The sequence below is a fragment of the Triturus cristatus genome, chromosome 6 (genome assembly GCF_964204655.1).
Source record: "Triturus cristatus chromosome 6, aTriCri1.1, whole genome shotgun sequence".
In the NCBI taxonomy this organism is placed as follows: domain Eukaryota; kingdom Metazoa; phylum Chordata; class Amphibia; order Caudata; family Salamandridae; genus Triturus; species Triturus cristatus.
In genome coordinates, this window is record NC_140589.1 from 1,862,891,884 (window position 1) to 1,862,910,759 (window position 18,876).

At 49.3% G+C, this 18,876-nt stretch overlaps 1 long non-coding RNA gene across 1 annotated transcript in view; it reads right to left on the reverse strand.

Moving 5' to 3' along the window:
* LOC146822223 (uncharacterized) overlaps positions 1 to 18,633 on the reverse strand; it is a 121,013-nt gene extending 102,380 nt beyond the window's left edge. The window contains exon 1 of the long non-coding RNA XR_014962821.1: positions 18,537 to 18,633. This is a non-coding gene — a long non-coding RNA (uncharacterized LOC146822223). The remainder of the gene's footprint in view (positions 1 to 18,536) is intronic.
* Between the last annotated feature and the right edge of the window lie 243 nt (positions 18,634 to 18,876).

Sequence of the window (18,876 nt, forward strand, 5' to 3'; positions counted from 1 at the left end):
TCCCAGCTTCGGCAGCTGGACAATAGGGCTCCTGTGGCAGGGAGGTGCCAGCACCTTCCCAGACAGGATATGTGGATTGGAACAGGGTGGGTGCACCAAATGTCCTTTTAGAGTTGCACGTAGGCAGCTCCAGCGCCTGCATTCTGCATACACCGCTTGGAATCAGTTCAGGGGCATCCTGCCCCTCGCCCAGGCGGGAAACACACAAAGGGGAGAGGGTGTAGCCACCCTTTCCCGCCTCACCACTCATTGGTGGACACTACTCTGGACACTCCCCTAATCTTGGGGATAAAGGTGAATAACGTGGCCCCAGAGCCTCAGATTAATCTTGGACTTCACAGACTTGACCTTCAACGAGCTGCTGCCCAGCTGACTGAAGAAATCTCCCTTGGGATAAAGGAGTTATCCCCCAGCTTGGCAGGCACCTGAAACACTGCAAGTGACCCGGTTGGAACCTCGCTGCTCCTGCGGACCTCGACGTCTTCCAGCACCCTTGAGGTGGGTTTCCAGTGCATCCCAGAGGCCAGTGAGTGTGCTCAACGAATTTGGGCACCGTGGACCGCGTGGGTGCCGAGATCCCCAATACCCCAGGACACCGGCCACCTCTTGCGTAGCACACGACCCTGACCAGTGGGGAAGTTGTGCTTTGGCCCGTTTACGAGCCAACCACTCTACAGCAATTGTGCCAAAGACCAGCGCCCTAGTCCACTCCGGGGGCCCGTGGGTGCCCTTTTACGCACTCCAAGTTGCCGCCTCCCGCGTTCCCTTGTCTCTCGACTTGTGGGCCATAGCGGAGGTCTATCTCGACAATCAAGAGCTCCCCTGGTTGCTCCAGGCCTGCTCTACAGTCTCCCCGAGACCTCTCTCAGACCTCGTGGGTCTGCACCGTAGCAGATTTGTTCATCTTGCGTGGGTTGCGGTTGCCAAGGCTTAGTGGATCCAATCCGGACACTAACACCGCAGCGACCCTCATCCGACGTGGGACAGTTGCCTTCCAGAAGCTGGCCTTCCTTGAAGCCTCCCGGGGCCCGTGGCTGCAGATCCAAGCTACACCACTTTCCACCTGAAGCACCCAACATCGAAGGGCTCTTTGCTTTGAGCCTCCTGGTCACTTTGCCGTGACGGTGACCCAGACTCTGTCCCCTCTGCTTTCAGGTTCTACTCTACAATCTTCACATCTTTGATCTTCACGGAATCATCGACGCTTTTGGTTAGCAGAACTTTTGACTATTTTCCCATTGAAAATCAGCCCGCGACCCGACATCGAAATCGACCTATGCACCCGGCTTCCCTGGGGCAGGTAACAGTGGTACCTCAGTATTCTCGTGGTAGTGGGCTCCTCAAAAGCTTAACTCTAAAGTTTTACCTTTGAACTCCTGCTAGAAGTATTTTTAAACTGTTTATTTCCAACCGCAACATTCTCCATAGGCTATTATAGAGATCCCGATAGCAGCTACTTCCACTGCACGCGCCTCCCGTGGGTCCCCTTCCTCATCACTTGGGGTGGATTCTAAAGGGGCCAGCGATCCTAATTGCCCTAGGCATTGTCTGTAGAATTGTCGTGGTTCTTATGCCACTTTTTTTAGTATATGGTTTGGTCCCCCCCGGGGCCCAATGTTAACAGTGCTATTTATTTGTATCTACCAATGCTTGTTTGATTTGTAACTTTGCCTTAGCCTCATAAAGAGACTGTGGGATTCTGTTTAGAATAAATACATATATTTTATATATATACCTGTGTGGAATACTCTTTCATTTGGTGATTCAAGAGGTTATCTATGGTAAAACAATAAGCTTAACACTCCTTCAAGACTTAGCCTGAAGGCTGCTCTCCACAGCTACCACTAGGATAGCTTTCTTTAAAGGTTGTCTTTTAAACCTATCACCATAAGAGTCGAATTGGACTGGTGCAAGGTGGCCACTATAACTAGTGACCAGCATATGCAAGGCCAACTTCTCACATTGGCTTACACCCAATTGACACATTCAATGTACTTGTAAGTCCCTATTAAAGTGATTCTACATGTGCACAGGGCAAGTAAATTAAATGTTACTAATGGACCCCACAGGGGAGATCCAAGAGGAGTTCCATCAGGTACTACAGGAAGGTTTCGACAATAAAATGTTGGGACCAAAGAAATTTGCACACCTGGTTAAAACAAAACCAAGGATTCCCGTCATATACTTTCTGCCTAAACTTCATAAAGATCCCCAAAATCCACTGCTATCATACCTGAGAGACATGATGGATTTTAGCACCACAATTTATGGCCACAAATGTACCATGGAAGACCACTGGCTTGTGTTGTTTGATGTTGTTTAGCTTTATGCCCAAATTCCTCAAGACGAAGGACTCGAAGCATTAGAGGTTTACCTTGAGGCTCGCCCAAGACCCCATCAAGTGCCTACCTCATTCATACTGAAGTTGGCAGAATTGGCACTAAAAAATAATTTTTTCATGTTTGAGTACGAGTTCTACATTCAAGTCAAAGGGACAGCCATGGGTTGTCCCTTTGCGCCGTAAATGGCTGTATTGTACATGGCGCAGTTTGAAAAAAGATACATCATTAACAATAACCCTCCTTCAAATCAAATAGTCCACTGGTTCAGATACATCGACCATCTTTGGTGCCTTTGAAAAGGTACATAAGAACAACTGGATATGTTTCATACCTGGCTAAATAACAGAAATCCAGATATCCTATTCAGTATGTCCAAAAGCATGTCATCGCTCACTTTTCTGGATGTTCAAGTTCGATCAAGGAATGACATACTGTATACAACTTTATACCGCAAGCCAACGGACAAAAGCAAATCTCTCCACTACAAAAGTTTCCACGTGAGAAATTTACGTGACAACTTACCCTACGGGCAGTTTCTCCGTGTACGCAGGAATTGTACGAGAAAAGAAGACTTTTTCATGCACACAGAAGTGTTGTAACAAAAACTCAAGCAAAGAAGATACCCATGAAAACTTCTAAAGTACTCAATGAAAAGAGCCTGGTTCACCCCGTGAGACATTGCTTGTTAAAAACAAAAGGAACCCAGTACTAAACTAGTATGTGTTTCCACGTTTTGCCCCACACAACACAGTTCAAGCGGATCATACGCAACAACTGGCACTTAATAAAGAACTCTGAATGCAGCCTAGAATTGCCAATATTTGCAATGAGGAAGTGTCCGAGTGTGGGATTCCAAATAGTTCGTGCAAGTCTAATTAAGGCAAAAAAGCAGAATGATTTACTTGCAGCATGGAATTTGAAGTCAATTCAAGGCCACCACAAACGTGGTACATGGAGTGTCTACAAACAGACACTAAAAGGAAGTTCCTTCTCAGATGGAAAGATCACCTGGACCCACGAGGAATTCTCCAACTGCAAAACCAAAAGCATGGTTTACGTTATAGTCTGCCCATGTCAAAATATCTACAGTGCCAAAACTAATCAAGACGTGAGACAACGAATCATCCACCATAAATCACGTATCAAAACAAACATTCGAAGAGCATCAATGGTCAACCATTTCAATCAAATGGGACACACAGAGAAAGATTTCTACTGGCCTGTGTTAAGTGCTATCCAAACAGACCCCAGAGGTGGAGATATTGACACCAGGCTAATGCGTTAAAAAGCATACTTCATTATGAAATTGAATTCGGTATCAAGAGGTCTGAATGAGATGTCTAAAAAAAACAGATTGTAGCCAACCCATTTGTGTAACCCTGCGTCCATACTCGGTCTCTTGTAGTTGTTTAAACAATGAAAATGTTACGCTTTTTCATTCTAAAAACAAGGTTGACACCGCTTTGGCCTGCGATCCATTTCAGGTTTTACATTATCTTTGATATATCCTGCTTTCAAAAAATTATTCCTCCCAATTTTGCGTAGAATAATCGTAAACAATGTTGGTTTATTTAACAACATTCACCCTGAGGCTTCGCTTTAGTAAAAAGAATTATGAATTGTGCACCGTTGTAGAAGTTCTGACACAATACACTACATCACCCAGAATCCTCGAGCAGGACCCAATTTACAAAAGAAAGGTCACAGGAACACAACACCATTATGCATGTGGCAGTAGGATGATGTGATCCAGAGGGAGCCCCAACAAGCTTGTGTGTAAGTTAAAACAAAGAACTGCTGCATCATGTTTTAAAGGAGTTAAGCATTTCGCACTCCCAGGCAACCCTAGAGTCCTAGCATCGGCCATAATATGCAATGTACCAAAAGCGCATACTTTTAATACCATAAGACTTGGCCTTGCACGATTGTTTTCTGTGAATATGCACTCTGAAAAAACAGTTTGTACACACTGGGAAGGCAAATGCAACTTAATTACAATAGCAGCAAGAGTGACCTAGATATAATGCAGCACGAATGGTTTGGCAGCAAGATGCTTCTAAAGTTTTATTAAAAGAAAGGAGGAAGGGGGGGCGTGGCTAGCAGCCAGGCAAGATGGCCGCAGCCTGAAGGAGCTCCGAGGGTGAGGCCGACTCCCCTGCCATCCGTGCACTCATCCGCTCAGCCAACTGTCCCTAATTGCGCTAGGCTGTGAGCCTAAAAGAAGCGGCGCCGTCTGAGCCGACTCTGGGGCTCCTACGTGGTCGGGAGCTTGCTTGGCGCCGACCCGTCATTTGCGGCCTGCGCCACCGGCCGCGACCGGGGCCTCGATTTGGCTGGAGGCCGGGCGCGGTGCGGGGGAGCCTGGGATCGGGCGGCTCCCGGGGACGGCCGGATCGGAGCGCCGTGCTGGAGGAGGCGGCGCTGCAGCGGGCGGGGCTCGTCCACGCACTGAGGCCAGGTGGGAGTGCCCCACGCTGAGGGCATCGGGAGGCGGCCCCTGCAGGGGGAATGACACCGGCGTGATCCGGGAGAAGGGAGATCGCCCTGCTACGCTGTGTCCGGCGCTGTGATCCCCGGCGGTGGAGCCCCATCACCTGATGCGCAACTGCCCTCGCGTGGCCCCGTGCATAGCGCTGCGTAGGCGGGGGCCTGGAGAGGAGAGGTGAGGAGTGGCGGTGATCGCACCTACTGCACCCAACTGCTATTAAGGTGAGCCGGTGGCCGTCCTGTCATCCTGGGCCGAGGTGCTGCCAGCTGGGGGCTTGCTTGGCATTTTCGATCGGTGTGTTGACCTTGCCCCCCCGGCCTGCTTGGTGAGGAGCGGAGACGACCCGCGACGGCGCCCACCAGCCCCAAGATGTCGGGGAAGGGGAATCGCACGCACCAGCAGGGTAAGCTGGACAAGTTTGCCTACACTAAAGACGCTGCCGCGGTGGCCGAGAGGAATGGGAGGGCGGACAAGGCTGATGAGGAGGCTGGAGCGCCTAAAGTGACGCTGGAGGACATAATGGTAGCTCTCACCAAAGTGCAGACCACGGTGGGGTCCATCTCCACAGATGTGTCCCTGCTCAGGGCAGACCTCCAAAAAATGACGACCAGGGTCACGGAAGTGGAACAAGCGACCACCGCTTTAACGAAAGACACTACTTTTCTGCTCCAAAGGGTATCCCAGTTGGAGGCCGAAACCAAGAGAATGGCGGCAAAGATGGACGATCAGGAAGGGCGCTCCCGGCGCAATAACGTACGAATCACGGGATCTCCCGAAAGTGAAGGGAAATCCGCCATGGACCTGTACGTGGAAGATTTGATCAAAACCAGACTGCAACCTCGGGGTCTCTCGTCATTCTTCTCAGTGGAGCGCGCCCACAGAGTGCCTGGGGGTAAGCCCAAGGTTGGGGCGCCCCCCCGGCCGGTACTGGCCCGCATATTCAATTTCCGCGACAGGGATGTCATCCTTCAAACGGCCCGGGTGGCGCCGCCGCTACGGATTCAGAACTCGACGGTGTCGTTCTTCCCGGACTTCACGGCGGCGGTGGCGGCGTGGCGGAGAAGCTTTCTGGAAATCAAGAAGGCGCTGAGAGCCCGCGAGCTGCCCTACTCCATGATTTTTCCGGCGCGCCTGCGGGTGGTGGCGGAGGGTAAGACCCTGTTTTTCGAGACGCCGGAGGAAGCGCACGACTGGCTCGAGGGATGGCGGCAGGTGGGCGGCCCTGGGAGATCGGACAGGCAGAAGCGGCGCACGGAGGGAACGGAGGACACCGGCGACCAGGATCCGGGAGAGGAGGACTCGGACCGGCTCTAGGATGCAGTGGGGCTCCGTGCTGGATGTTCCTTGCTGTTTTTTAAAGGTGCCGAGAACTGGATGACCTATGGGAGTAGACGGTGCCTGCTCAGTTATACTTCAAGGGGTGGACAGTTGGACTTTGGCAAAGGGGAAGTATTTGGCCTTCCTCGGACCGCCCGCTCCACTACACGCAAGTACTGTTTTGGGACTTGGGTTTTGAGCACTCTGCTGAGTTGGGGTGGTGGGCAGTTTGGAGTCCGTATGGCAGGGAGGCAGGGAGGGGGTGGGGGGGTAAGGGGTTGTTCGTAGGTTTTGTTCTACAGTTTTTGTTTACAATGTCACGGTTGTTTCAACACACAGTACACGCACCAAGCACTACAGGCACGGCCTGTGCCGATCCGTTCTTAGCGTCAGCTCTGCGCTACTCCAACTGCGAGGATGGCTGACACAGCGCTAGGGCAGTCCAATGGGTTCCCCCTCACTCCGGCGCAGCCTCTCTCCCTACTCACGTGGAACGTGCGCGGTTTAGGCGATAGGATTAAACAAGGTTTGGTCCTCCAGCGTCTTAAGAGATGCTCCCCTGCGGTGGTCCTGTTGCAGGAGACCCATCTAGTGGGCACTGCTAGTAAAGCGATGGATAGGTGGGGGTACAAGATGGTAATACACTCTGAATTCTCCTCCGGTTCCCGCGGGGTGGGTATAATGGTAAGAAAACAGTCCCCACTAATCATACACCAAACTCGGACCGATGGTTCGGGGAGATTTGCAGCACTACATGCACAATGGGAGGGGTGCCCCTTGAATATTGTTTCAGTTTACATTCCTTCTGCCCTGCATGCTGCGGCACTTCCCGCGCTGAGCGGATTCCTGCTTGATCTGCCGGAGGGGGAGCTCATTATGGGCGGTGATTTCAACGCGGTTGTGGACGGTCTGCTTGATCGCCACCCGGCGCGGGCTGGTGGAGGGGGGACATCCCGCCTCGGGAGTTTCTTCGAGGCACTTGGGCTGACGGATATATGGAGGCTTCACCACCCAACACAACACCAGTACACGTATCACTCGAGGGTGCACAATAGTTTGACTAGAATAGACTACTTCCTGGGTTCGGAGGGCAGTCTCCAGTATGTAGACAGGGTGGAAATCAGGCCCAGGGGCATATCGGATCACTCCCCGATATTACTACAATACACGCACTATCACCTGACTAGACACCGTATTCCCTCCATCCACCCGGGCTATCTCCAGGTCCCCGCCATCTGCAACGCACTCGGGAAGGCTACGAGTCTCTACTTCCAAGAAAACACCTCTTCTGTAGAATCCCCGGCTGTCCTCTGGGAAGCGTACAAAACAGTCCTGAGAGGACATGCGATCGCCTCCATTGCGGCGCACAGGCGCGAGCAGCATCTTGAGCTGCAGTCGCTAGAATCAGACCTTAACGCGGCAGAGGCACGACAAGCCGCACACCCGTCGCCTGAGACCTCCCGGGGACTGCAGGTGGCGCAGGTGAAATATAAGGAGCACCTTGCGGAGCGTACCAGGCGGCGGTTAGAGGCCACGCGGCACAGAATCTATGATGTTGGGGACAAGACAGGGAAGCTGTTGGCATGGTTGGATAAAAAGGAAGGAGGTTCTAGGTGGATAGCGCAGCTCAGCTCCGAGGAGGATCAGGTAACGACTGACCCGCGTGACATAGTGAACATCCGCTTCCTCCGTGTCAGAGGAGGAGGCGCTGACGTATGTTAAGAATCTGGATATGCCCAGATTGGCCCCTACTGCGATGACGGCCCTGGAAGCCGATCTTACGATAGAGGAAATACAGGCTGCGGTGGGAGCACTTCAGTCGGGTAAGGCGACCGGTCCAAATGGTATCCCGGTTGAGCTGTAAAAGAGGACGATTGGGGACACTTGCTCCTCACCTGCTCAATATGTTTTCCGACAGTTTGCGACGAGGCGAACTCCCGCCGGATCAGCGTACAGCCACTATTGTGGTCATACCAAAGCCAGGTAAGCCGGCGGGCAAGTGTACTTCTTACCGCCCCATCTCGTTACTTAATGCAGAGGCCAAGATTCTGGCCAAGCTGCTGGCGACTAGGCTGACACCGCACCTATCCGAAATTATACATCCGGACCAGTCTGGCTTTATGCCCGGCAGAAGTACGTCCCATAATCTGAGGCGTCTGCACGGCGTGCTGGCCCGGACGGATCGGGTGGGGGAGCCAGCGGTGCTTCTATCATTGGACGCGCAGATGGCGTTCGACATGGTCGAATGGCCCTTTTTGTTTGCAGTCCTTCGCCATCTGGGATTTGGGCCCAAATTCTGCGCCTGGATTCGACTCTTGTACAGCAAGCCGGTGGCTCATGTTGCAGCCAACGGGCATGTGTCCGACGATTTCCCCCTGTCACGGGGCACGCGCCAGGGTTGCCCCCTGTCGCCATTATTGTTTGCCCTTGTGCTAGAACCTCTGGCGGCATGGATACGTTGGGAACCCTCGATAAGGGGACTCAGGTGGTCGGATGGCTGGGAGGACAGGGTTTCTCTCTACGCGGATGATATCCTGTTGTATCTGGCCTCCCCGCGGCGTTCCATCCTAACACTACTCAATATATGCAGGGTCTTTGGCAAGGCGTCAGGGTACACGATAAATTGGTCCAAATCTGTCATGTACGTGCTGTGCGGCCCTCCACCGCAATTACCGGCGGATTGTCCCCTCAGGGTGGCGGAAGGATCATTTAAGTATTTGGGTATACACATCACTGTGGACCAGGTTGTATTCTATCAGAAGAATCTTCAGCCCCCACTGGACCGTCTTAGACGGGATGTCCGTCACTGGGGGACGCTGCCGCTGACCCTACTGGGGAGGGCGGCACTCTTTAAGATGATGGCCCTGCCTCGCTTCATCTACGTGCTGGAAAATACGCTGTACCAAGTACCACCGGCGTACTTCCGTTCAATTGCGGCGCAGGTGACTAGTCTTCTGTGGCACAACGGACCGGCACGTATTGCACAGTCCAAACTCACCCGCGGCTGGTACGACGGGGGGATAGCGCTTCCCGACATTCAACTTTACTACTGGGCGACACAGCTAAAGGTCATCAACCAATGGCTCCACGCCCCACACTCAGATCCGGCATTCAAAGCGGACAGAGACATACTGGGCGCGAGGGGTATGCTGTCGCCCTTGTACGATGGGAGGCTAAACCCAGACCTCATTGGCCCTCTGAGGCAGACCGTGGCGATATGGCATGCGGCCCAGGCCCGGCTGGGGTGGAGAGGAGTTTTGACCCAACTCACGCCCTTGTGGGATACGAAACGGCTCGGGAGACTTAGACATAGCAAGGGCTTTGATAAATGGGACGACATCGGAATCTCCACAGTGGGCGACATGTGGCATAAGGGTGAGGTGATCGCCTTCGCGCGCCTGCAGCAACAATACGAGCTGGCGTCTTCGGAATGGTTCCGATACACACAAATCAAACACGCGCTACTCTCCACTTTAGAGTCTGGTGCCACAGTTCCGGAGGCGTCGCCACTGGAGGACAGGCTGCTCACAGATTATATGCCCAAGAGGGCCACATCATTCACGTATCGGAAGTTGATAAATAACCTTCCGGACCCTATGGGAACCCTGCGGGAGAGGTGGTCCAGTGATGTAGGGGAATTTGACGACCCAGAGTGGAGGGAGGCACTGGGGTCCCCCCGGGAGGCGGGGATACCTTCTAGGCTTAGATTGGTACAGCTCCGGATTTTGCATCGGTCATATTACACCAGGTACACGCTACACAAAATAGGGAGAGCACCCCATCCATTCTGCCTACGCGTCTGCAGGGAGGAGGGTACCTTCTATCACACCATCTGGGAGTGCCCCAAAATCCAAGAATACTGGAGGCGAGTGATGCGGACGCTGTCCCAGGCGGGGGGAGTGTCGCTGGTGCCGGAGCCCAGGCGCTGCCTGTTAAACGTATGGGAACCTAATGACCTTAGCCGGCAGGCTCAGAGCTGGGCTACATTGGGAATCGTGCTAGCTAAGCGGAACATAGTGCAGAAATGGGGGGTGGGAGAGGTGCCGCTGCTGTCCGTATGAGGGAGGGACATGGATATGGCTATGCTAGCCGAGCGATCAGTGTTCATCGGGAGGGGGTGTCCTCAAAAATGGTCTAAAGTATGGGGGGCATGGAATAAACATTGAGGGGGTATATGTGAGCCACTGCCAACGCTTGATGATGAAACCCTTGATGCGGACTGAGGTGCAAGACTTCATGGCACACATATGGGGTGTGGCTGCCGGAATTGAGCGAATGGGTGGGGGTGTTGTTGGGTGGTTGGGGGTTGGGCCACTTGTGATCTTGTTATATGCTGAAAACGAATGCGTGATCAACAGCTGATGCAATGTACTGTGTTGAAAGAAAACAATAAAAAAAAATAAAAAAAAAAAAAAGAAAGGAGGAATAGCTAATGCCGATTGCAAGCATTTTTCACAAGGCTTGTCGAGTGTTGATGGTGCTTTCGAAACGCGCAGGTGAAAGCAAAGACTGAAACAGGTCCGTTTTGTTTTTTACAGAAAATAATTACACTGGGCTCCAGAATTCACTTCTAAACAAATAAAAATTGCAGAGATTCACAGAAAATAGAAGCTTTGTAAATTTCCACGAATTCTGCGCTTCACTACCAATTTTAAAAGACCTTATTTATTTAAGTTCATCCCTTCATTTCAGAGCAACATGGGCAATCCAGAAAACCTGTCCTGCTCCTTTAATTTGGTGCACAAGTACAAATTCCTAATAACCTGATAAGTTGGAATCAAAACCTTTTGTAGTGCCCCTAAAGTAAATTTGTAACCTTTGTGCCATGTGAAAGTATATTGGAGTTTGCTGATCAATCAACTCAAAAGTCTTTTTCCTTCACCCTTGCAAAATTCACCAAGCCTTTGTCCTGAAGAGAACCCCCAAAGAAAGTGTGGGTTCAAAACACATAGACTGGGATGAATAGGCCATCCTAGTTCAACCAGTATCAATATGGACGCATAAATTGGAAGCCCATATTAGATACCTTTGGACCCTTTACACGTTCCAGTACTAAGAGCACTTTCTGTGAATGTAATGCTCTGGTCTTGTAAAATCTTGGATTGGTGAAGATGCAATTTTAGCCTAGTTCATGTATAAATGTTGCGTTATTACAATGTATATTTGATTTCATCTTTCCATATTTCACACGTTTTTCAAATATTTTTCACTGTATATCCATCAAGTTCAATGTGGATTGTTCTTTCTTTTATCGTACCAAATGTGAAAGTTTAAAAAACGTTTGTGTTCCATCATTACTAAAAACAAATTTAAGGTCATGATTATTGAGTAAAATGTACCTCATGCACAAGTAAAGATCTGTTTAAATCTCACAACCACCTGATGTTGTTTTGTGTATATAATTACCTAAGGCCCATGGTGGTTGTTGGTAAGGGCCAAACCCCCAATTCACACTAGTGGGCCTACAGCACATATTGTGTCATCCACACAAGTAGCTCTTTAAAACATGTCTCAGGTATGCCATTGCAGTCTGTGGGCAATATTAAACTACCAATTCGACTTGGTAAAATAAACCTTTTACCAATACGAAAACTCCCTTTTGAATACATATTTACCACCCCTAAGCTAGGTTCTGAACAGCCCATTGAGCAGAGTACATTGTGTTTGAAAAGTTGGACACTCACATTTAAGTTTTACATGTCCTGGTGGTTAGACACACCTCGAAATTAGTTTTTAACCACTGCAAGACCTACCTTTCCCATAGAATAACTTTGGGTTACCTTATTGCATTTAAAACATGACAACTTTGGTTTGGGAACAGGTAGAAATGTCATGCTTAGTATCAACTGAATCACAATTTAAAATCCTCTTTAATGCTAACGTCGGATTTTAATTCACAATTTTGAAAATACCACTTAGAGAAAGTTTGTATTTTTCAGTTCTAAACAATTGGCGCTTGTAGCCTATGTCCTGGGTCACATGATTAGGTGTAGCTGACAGTTTGCCTATGTCTATTGCTTCTAGAGAGTGAGACAAAGGAGGAGCTACTCTCCGACCCACTTACATTTCAAAGGAGCTGCCACACAGCACACACACAAATAGCTTGACACCAGGCTTTTGATACCTTAGACTTCTTGGAGCCTTGGCATGAGAACGGAGGGACTTTCCAGAACCAGATGTGGGAAGTCAGGGTATCACCAGGTATAAATTCTAAACCTTGTGTACTACCTCCTAGACCTGTGGACAATTCAGAATGACTGCCTGTTGCCCTGTTTTCAGAGTGACTGCCCTGCTGCTTAAAGGAATGATGTGCTGCCCTGCTGATTTAAGAAGGACTGGACCTGTTCCTAGAACCCGGGACCTCTTGAGTGACTCCAAGGGCTACCCTTCAACCAAAAACCCGATTTCCTACATTAGTGCACAGTGGTGGGATCTAGTACTTGTGTGTTGAGCTGTGCCACTCAGTGATTTTTGTAACACTAAAATCGCATAAGTAATCTGATTAAATTCTTCTTAGTTTTTGATTAAGCTGTTTTTTTCCTTTCCCCAAATTTAAGGTTACCATATCTCCTTTGTGCCTACAATGGAGCTGGAGCTGATCAATGTGGATGACCTCAGCTAGGTACAGCTGCATGGGGGGCCTGACAGACGTCTATGAGTGAGATCTGACTGGGCCAACCCGAACACTGCTTCCCCATTCTCTCTGAGGCTAGGGATCACTTACCTCCCCCCTACATCTCACCACCGTATCCCCTGTGAGCCCCCAGTTTAAAGCTTCATGACATACAGACAAACAGGCACACCGCTGCTTCTGCTGAGTCCCCATGACCGATGGACTTCGGCCTTTATTGACCAAGTAATCCCCCTAACCTGTCTTCCAGTTACTGTGGGTCACTCCCTCATTGGTTATGGATGGCCTCAGCCCGCATCGGCCATGCCCCCACATCAGACCAGTCAGAGTAGGCTACTGATGGCCTCTACCTTCGGACATTGCTGTTATAGGACATTGGACTATTTTTCATGTTCTCATTTTCTCTATCTTCTCTGTTCTCTTCCCATATTTCCTTTTTTATTTGACAATTGTTTATTGTGTATGCCCATAAGGCCCAAGATGAGGGGAATGCGCCCTACAGTGATGGTTGTGACATGGACAACAGCAACTTCTATGTTCTAACACCATATTTGATCATTTGAATGTTCCATTGCTTTGTGCTGCTCTGTGTGCACCTCCACCTGACAAGTCCTCAGTTCCTCCCCTCCTTTTCTCCCCTTTCCCCCACACCCATGATGTCATTTTGAGAGAGTGCACATGCTCAGTACTTGCTTTATAGCGCTGCACCAACACCTGATTGACAGCAGGTTCACTGACTCAAGGGAGCTTGCAAAGGAAGCGGACCTTTGGATCAGCAAAAGAATGTCCAAGAAGGTTCCTGGGAGTGACCCCAAGAAGTGTGGTTCAGGTTCCTCCAAGCAGGTTGAGGCGGGGTCCAGGGTGAGACCAGAATACAAGAAATCTGTGGCCAGTGTCACCCTAGTTAGACCTCATCAGCCAGGTATAGCCTGATATAGCATGATTCCAGTGACATAGTTTGCACAGGACCCACATCTGGGGATACTAGACCCACTTAGGGAGACACACTAAAGTATACAAAAAGTGATTGTACGAAGCTGGCTCTCAACATAGTGTCCTAAAAATCAGGTCATTCTAATGCTCTTTTTGTGATACTGGGGGTGAGCAGCTAGGCTTATCAGAGGGTGGTGCTAAGCCTTTGTTGAACTCACCAAGGCAATAAATGAGACAACGCTCAAGAATAAGTCTGAGACCAACTTATAAAGAAAAGTTGATTATTCTGTATTTTCTAAGCCCAAGAGCTCAGTCCTAAAGCAAGTACTTTTGAAGTTACGATTTTTCAAAGTTCAGAAAATACATCACTTTTTTGCACAATTACGCTCCATAAAATCAATGGGGAAAAATGTATATACAATAAGGCAAAGCCTTCACGAAGTTCACCTTCTTTTTTTAGGTTGATGTCGGGACCAGATCCAAAGCTCTAGGAGGAGACGTTCAGGAGCGTCCTGGATTTGGTGGGGGCAGAGTGCTGAGGGCCTTGGTAACTGGTTTGCAAAGGCAAGGGGGGCACTTGAAAATGCACTGCACAGGAGGACTTACAGGTAAGTCTGGTGGGTCTCTTTGGAGGGAGAAAGTTGCAGGAGACTGGGGACCACAGGAGCAGAGCTGATTAGTCGGTGCTGGAGCCAGGTGCAGAGCAAACCGTTCAGCCAGGCACGTGCATCTTTAGGTCCTCGCTGTCAGGAGCAGGCAACTTGGAGAGACGGTCTTGGGACAGCTGGGCCACTCAGTGAGTGGGTCTCGGGTGTCTCGATGTCCCTCGATGGGTGCTTGCTTCTGGTGCTTTGGGAGTCCAGAGTGGACTCCTCCTCTTGTTATTTACCTTTGTGGGTTCAGCACTCTAGGTGTTGGCACAACGTGGCTCTGGTAGGTCCTAGTGCCTCCAGACTTGGTGGAGAGGCAGATCTGACACTCCAGATCTGTTGTACATCTTCTTGCTTCAGTGCTCCATTACAGTCGTTGGGGAGCAGCAAGACAACAAACCGGACTTCACAGGATCGGTGCCTGCAGTGTGCACAGGAGTGATATCTTCATTCCAAGGGAGCTTCTCTGTGATTTCTCGATTGCTAGAGGTTCTCCAGGGTTCCTGGAGTCCTTTCAGGTTTCAGCACGACACAACAGCAGTGATTGTCAAGTCCTTCTTGCAGCCTGCATGGTTTGGCACCTTTTCTTTCTGCAGCAGGGCTTCAGTTCTCGCGTAAAAGGTCTTCGTTTGTCCTAATTTTCTTTGGTCTGATGAATCTGATGTTCAGGTCTCGGGGAGCCACCTAAATACTGAATTTAGGGATTTTACAAGGGGAGACAGGTAATAGCCAAAGGGCTATCTACCGTTAGGGTGTCTACACCCTCTAGTGACCACTTCCTGTGGGAAGAGGCACTACCCTAGACCTCATTGGAGGTTTTCTCACCATCTCAAGATGGTAGAATTTCAGGAGAGGGGTTCTCCTTGTCTGGTCTGCCCTAGGGGTGGTGCAGGCTGAGGGGGACCCTCCTACTTATCTAACTCATTTTTCCGCCTTTCCTCCAACCAAAAGTGGAGAAGGAAAGGGGGCTTGCCCTCTGCCTTTATCTGGGGGTTCCTGGGTTGGATTTCAAAGGCAGCAATGCCTTTGAGGCTTCCCGCCAGGGAAGGCCTTCCTTTCCTGGTGTAAGTGTGAAGCATCACCGCCAGAGAAGGTATCTTTTCTGTCCTCTGAGAGTGCTGGCTCTCACCCCATGAGGTCAGAAACATGTCTGGTGGTGTTAGACTGGTGAAAAACGGCCAGAGACCCCACTAGTGTTTAGTTAATTTTCAGGGGACCCTCTAAAAGGGTCTCCTTTGTGAACTTATAAACAATCCAACACTGGCATCAGTGAGGATTTCTAAAGACAGGATGTTTGGTACCAAACATCTTAGAAATCGTTGAAGTCATCATGGAGCTAGGAAACTCGTGTTGACAAGTATCCAGCCCATGTTCTCTTTATGGCTTCGCTGTTCACTTACAACATCACAGAATGGACTGGACACTGGAGGGGCAAAGCAGCTCATACTGATATGCCCACCCATAGGATATAGTGCACCCTGCCTTAGGGCTAAAGGTGTGCATTAATGGTGACTTTCCTATATCGTATGCAGTGTATGGGTGGCATGGCACACAGGGCTGTGTGCCATGTTGAATCTTCTGATTTTCCTTCACCAAGGCAAACAGCCTGCAATGTCAGAGTGTATAGCCTTGGTGTGGGGACCCTGGAGTGGCACAAACAGTGCTGCAGCCCCAGAGGACCCTCTTCAGTGCCAATGCCCTAGGTATCATGGGAACCACTTACTAGGGACTTACATGGGTAGCTGTAGGTGTGCCAATCATGGTACAGTGTTTGGGAAAGCGATCAGGCACTGGGGACCTAGTGGTCAGGGACCGAGTGCACAGTTCGAAATCACAGTAGGTAACAGGCAAAAATTGGGGGCTAACGATGCAAAAAGAGGCACTTTCCTCAAGTGATGGATGGAATGCTTGAAATAATTTCAGCCACTTTTACTCATTTCTCTGACCGCGTTATAGTACATTGTTATTTTGCACACCATGCCACCCCAATATGGACTCAGCCTTTTAACAAGGGTGAAACTGGTCCTGGGTTCCTTGTGTTCCGGTTCAGGGAGGACGTGGCTTAGCAGTTTGGGGCTGGACTGTTCCCATTGGAGTAGGGCCAAGACCGCTTTGCATATAGCTGTGTCCAATTTTAGGTGGCATGGTGTGTAAAATAATAATGGTTTGGATGACGCCCTGAGGTGTAGATTTACAAGCCCCTTGCATCATTTTTGCGCCGCCATTGCATCACTTTTTTTGTGACGCAGTAGCAGCGTAAAAATGCGGCCCTTTTACAACGTGACGCATCTAGGGAGATGCGTCACGTTGTAAAGCCCTGTGCCACATTATACCTGCGTCAGGTACAATGCATGCAAGATTTCACTGCGCCACTTCTAGGACGCCACTGCGCCAAATTCTTACATCTGCATAAAGCAGGCGTAAGGAGTGACGCAGCACAATGAGGATAGATCTCCCCTGCATTGCTGGAGTTGCGTCGTGCTTGCGACACGACTCCAGCAATGCGTAGCTTTTGCATCAACAGATGCGTCAGAATTTCTGACGCATCTGTCAATCGTTGCGCCGTGGTGCGCCATATTGTTAAATACGGCACATCCATAGTGGCGCAAGGGTTTCTCAGGGTGGCGCAGGGAAAGTGACACAGATGTGTCACTTTCTTGTAAATCTGCCCCTGAGTGTCTACCAGTGGCTAAGATTAATTCAAGCATTCTATCCATCACACTTTGCATACTTTATTCAATCACAGCGCCAGTGGTGGATGGGCACTAATTAAAGAGAAATCAAGATGTAGTTCGTCAATGGGAAAAAATGAATTGAAGCGATGCGAAAACTAACGCCTGGGACACACTGCTGAATTAGAAGGTAGTTAAGGGGGGTGTTAATGATGCCGATGAATGGTACGCAATGGGCGGCCTTCAAGCCTGTTTTTTAAACAACAATGTCTCGCAGGCAAGAGCGCATGGACCCTAAAAAAGGGTGAAATTTGATTATCTGTGTAAAGGGGATACACATTTTTGCTTCTTAGCTTCATATTCAAGTTGCTTTTAACCTTCAGGTGGTTCTACCCTTCAGCACCTGAATGCACTCTCCTAGCTTCTCCTGGCACAGATTAGCCCGAAAAGAGGTTTTGCGGCACATAAAATTGAGCTTGCTTTTCAGAGTTTAAAAAAAAATATAAGGGGCATATTAACAAGCCAGGCGATAAAATTATCGCTGCTTTAGCGGCAGAAAACTGCCGCTAAAACGGCGATAATGGGCTTGATAATGTGCTCTATGGAATTCCATGTGAAGGACATCTAACATGGGCTTTAATTGGAATTCCATAGACCATATTATCAAGCCCATTATCCCCGTTTTAGCGGCAGTTTTCTGCCGCTAAAGCGTCGATAATTTTATCGCCTGGCTTGTTAATATACCCCATTGTTTCTGTTTGGATTGCTACTTCCTGTAGTTTTCACTGTCACCCCTGAAACACGATTCCTCAGAATTTATGAATTAATAAAGTTAGTTCCATAGATTTTCCTATAATCTTAAATCTACGCACATTTGGTACCTTTTCACCAAGTGACGGATGCCTATGAAAGAAAAATTGAAATTCTACCAGCTGCATGCGGAGTTTTGTCTTTCATCTGTAAAGCGCCAGCGCCTTGACACCCTCACGGGTGAGTAGCGAGCTCTATAAACCCCACTGATTGATTGATTGATTGATTGATAACAGATATTTCTCATAAGTACAAAGCTATTTAGTCAAAAAGGTATTAATGATTTGCAGATTTTTAACTTTCCTTCGCGCTAAAAACACGCATACCCCCTGAAATTCTTTTGTATGAACTTCCCATGCATAACTTATTAATAAATGTTTCTCATGAAGGGACGACCATTTCCCAAAATGCAGTGAGGATATAATTCCTTGAGCCTTTGAAATGGAATCGTTTTTTCTCAAATTTAAAATGCAAAATACTAGAAATAGAAACATTTCATCAATAGAAAAGTAGAACTGAATAAATTGCAAAAACGTTTGCCCCTCTGACTATTGCAATGCAGCGGTAGTACCACAACCCGCGCCTCGAAGCTGCGACCTATGGTCATTGCAGAAAAGATCTAGCTGAACGCCTGGCTACGCCCAGTTCTTTGCAGATGCTGACGGCCTCTGCTCTCTGAACCTCTGTGCTCACCTTCTGTCCACGGCCAAGGAGAGGCCAAGAAAGCGTCCGCTGAAGACCATCTTGGCGCTATCACGAAGAAATTCTTGTCCCAAGAGTGCTCAGGAATAGACTGCGAACCAGGATCTATAGCCATGCACGCGTGGCAAGGGAACATGGCACTGAACTGGCACGTCAGTGTGGGCGGCACAGAGCCCTGTGCACCTTACAATGGCACTTCACAGTCCAGAGCACCCAGAACAGAAGAACAATGGAAGCCCAGTAGGGTCAGGTCAAGCGTCCCTGGAGCTTTCGCCTCCGAGGAGCCTGCCTTAGTTAATGTGCTTTCAATCCCAAACATCCTGTTCAGCCC